This window comes from Octopus bimaculoides, chromosome 3 (assembly GCF_046866305.1).
Source record: "Octopus bimaculoides isolate indiv1 chromosome 3, ASM4686630v1, whole genome shotgun sequence".
NCBI lineage: Eukaryota > Metazoa > Mollusca > Cephalopoda > Octopoda > Octopodidae > Octopus > Octopus bimaculoides.
This window is the reverse complement of record NC_142930.1, coordinates 38,475,146-38,479,150: the sequence shown is the minus strand read 5'-3', so window position 1 is coordinate 38,479,150 and position 4,005 is coordinate 38,475,146.

Sequence of the window (4,005 nt, the reverse complement as noted above, 5' to 3'; positions counted from 1 at the left end):
TAAAGATATATGGTATATCCAGCTTCCCTCTTCCGTGCAGAGACTTGGAGAGCACTATTTTCCTAACTTCATGGATACTTTCTGTATCAAGCACATAATTTGCATATACTTATGCATATATACATATATATATATATATATATATATATATATATATATATATATATATATATATATATATATATATATATATATATATATATATATATATATATATATATATATATATATATATATATATATATATATATATATATATGTGTGTGTGTGTGGGTGTGTGTGTGTGTGTACCTACGTATATATATATATATATATGTATGTGTGTATGTATGTATATGGAGAAAATCTCACATTAACAAACGCATCAGTTGGATCACAGTTTTTAGTAGGAAGCATGACGTAACAGATATGTGACGTAAAAACTCTTACGGCCGTTTCCTATCCGTTGCCAAAGCGCTATCTATAAATAAATGCGAAAATAAAGTTGTTCATCATCATACTTTTAAAAGCGGTTTTGTTACTGTTTGTGTAACTACTTTTATATTACTTTTTATAGTAGCGTTTTGTTACCGTTTATGTAACACTATTTTTCATGCTTCCTATTGGGAAATAAATAATAAATATATTTTACTTTTGAAGTAAGAATATATATTGATAAAGACATCACTTATAACTTACTTATAAGTGTTATCATTATATATAAATCCTGACTGCAGCAACATAAGCGCCACAGCGAGAAATATATTCTCTGTAACGCAAACGGACAGATTATACGAGCATATATGTTGAAGATAAAGGAATCCGTGCCCTTTTAAGCGCTATAAAAAATAACACAGTTTCATAATTTCAGAAATAAGTTTCATTAACAAGTTGAAGAACGTGAAGAAAGAGAAAATAATTACAACAGCATTTTTTATGTACATTTAACATTTATAGTACAATTGGAAAGAAAAGTCATTTTGTCGTAGAGAATTACGACTTAAAAAATTCACACTAGCTTATCCTTCATACTAACTACTAGAGTTCACAATAATTGAAATAAGTCTTGTTGGATTTTTATCATAGGCATGGCATATAAAAACAGCCAACGTCTCAACGAGTGAGTGTTATGGAATTTAGTAACATCCAACGAACACTGATTAATGTCCCCAAAATCAGGGTTTTATACCTGCTCATACCTGAATTCTAAGAACCGTGTCTCGCGAAAGAATTCTCTGTGACGAAAGTTTAGAATTCAAATTTGGGCAGTAATTTAACCAATGGGATTACCAAAAATTATGCTTGTTCGGGCAAATAACCATTACGTCATATTGCCGCCTTTTGTTACTTGCTACATAAGCTCTTCACCAGAAAAAAATGTCAATTTTGCGAAAAAAAAATTATAATACATATATACTTCAATAAAATGTTTGAATTAATACTTTTAGCAAGTCAAATATGCAAACTGACAATGTTAAAAGAAACGAAAAAAAAAAAAAACCCTTCATCTCGGTTTAACAATAGCAACAGCGTTCTTGTAAAGATTATCAAATTCTTCAATCTAATTTCTCTGGGAAAAAGAATAGAAATCTTTTTTTATATATATACATATAAACAAAAAAATCCAGGTATACAAACGTTCATGATGAGCATATTCAAACAAACTGAGAAAGTCTTTTGTGAAAATGTACAATTCTGCCACTTCTACTTTTCTTTTCGCTGGTGGGTGATTTTAAAATTGGCTTGTGGATCTTTTCTTCAACCTTACGTTCGCTGTCTTGTGAATTGTTCTGTTTCAAGATTTTTTGAGATGTGTTACTCAAATCTTTATTTTCATGGCATGAAGACTGATCGAAATAAGTTTTTTTAACTCTGTCTAAACTGACAATTTCCTTTTTACCATGCATATCCAAAGTCATAGTTTTATCTTTAATTGACAAAATTTTAAAATGACCTGTGTATTTATAATTCAGTGAATGATGACTGGCATCATTACATAAAAATACATGAATCCAAGAATGAATATCAGAAGGAACGAAACTTTTAATATTTTGTAATTTACTCGTAAAAGAAGGAACTTCCGAAAGAAATCTCTTGAGCCGGGTTACACAATTGTTAATATCTTCATTAAAACATTGGTTTCTTCAAACATTTGACCAAGTAGAGTTAGTGTTGTTCCGTACAAAAGTTCAGCAGGAGAATATTCTAAACTTTCCTTAACAGCACAACTGTTTCCTAACAATGTCACTAGTAAAGCTTCTAGCCAACTGCTACAATCAGAATAAGTTCTTAATGAAGATTTCAACAGCCTGTGGAACCATTATATCATGCCGTTAGATTGTGGATGATATGAAGTTGTATGAATTCTATGAATTCCCAACAATGTGTTGAATTCTGCGAAAAGTGTAGCTCAAATTGTCTTCCACGAGCTGTTGTCAATGTGTTGGGTATGCCGAATCTAGACATCCAATTGGTAAATAAAGTTCTTGCTATAGTTACTGCAGATATGTCTTTGATTAGATAAGCTTCTGGAGATCGCGGAAAGCGATCTATGCATGTTAACAAATAAATATTACCTTTCTTTGAAGGTTATGGTCCAACAATTTCAATATGAAAGTGATGGATCTGGCATCAGGATTTGCAAAGTACCTAATGGTGCTTTAACGTGACGATTTACTTTTGCTTTTTGACACTGCATACACGATTGAACCCAAGGGCGAACATCCTTATTCAACAAAACGACTCGATATTAATTTTAACGAAACTCTAATACTAGGATGAAATAATTTATGTAAAGTATAAAAAAACAACTTTTCTATGTCTTTCAGGCTCAAATAATCTGAAAAAAACCCAGTAGAAATATCATACCAAATATGTGATTTACAAGAACGAATAGGCAATAATTTGAATTTCAAAGTAGAACTGGAATCTTTGTATATATCAGTGGTTTAATATTTAGACATTTCTTCTAAATTGATAGTGCATACCCAACACATTGACAACAGCTCGTGGAAGACAATTTGAGCTACACTTTTCGCAGAATTCAACATATTGTTGGGAATTCATAGAATTCATACAACTTCATATCATCCACAATCTAACGGCATGATAGAATGGTTCCACAGGCTGTTGAAATCTTCATTAAGAACTTATTCTGATTGTAGCAGTTGGCTAGAAGCTTTACTAGTGACATTGTTAGGAAACAGTTGTGCTGTTAAGGAAAGTTTAGAATATTCTCCTGCTGAATTTAATGCATTAATATTCATTCGAGAAAGTACATCAGCTGCAGAATTGTCAACCCCCTTGTTATACCGTATATCCAGAGTATACTTTGAAATATAATCAAGGTGTGTAATATCTCTGGGAGAATATTTCTCAGAAGAATGTTTTAGTGTATGTGTCAATGGTTTATGGTCAATAAATAATGTAAATGACCTACCTACAAGAAGATGTCTGAAGTATTTAATTGACAAGTAAGCTGCCAACAATTCTCTACCGAAAACGCTGTATTTCGTGTCTGGTGCATTTGTTTTTTTTGGGGGTTTTTTTTTTTGTAAAGAAGGATAAAGTTTGCCAAGAATCACATTGAAACTGTTGTAAAACTCCACCGATTCCGCCACCGGAAGCATCAACTACCAACATTAATTTTACTTCAGAAACCGGATAGTTTAAGTGTTGCTGCACACATTTTTTCTTTTATGCTTTGAAAAGCCTTTAATTCATCATCCTATAAAGTTATGGTTTCATTTTTCTTTTTCAAATTCTTTAATAATTCAGTCAAAGGATATAAACTTTCTGTACAATGTGGAATAAAACGTCTATAGAATTTAATCGGAAATATTACCGGAGCTTTCTTAAAGAATTTGGTGTTGGAAATCTATTAATATTGTGTTATCTGGAAAGTTAGAGCCAATTTTTTAAAGGAAAGAAAAAGGTTAGTACATACATATCATTACATTTTTAATCAACTAAATTTGAACCATTTGGTTGCACAATGCGTCTCCATCTTTCCTTTAACTTGAAAAT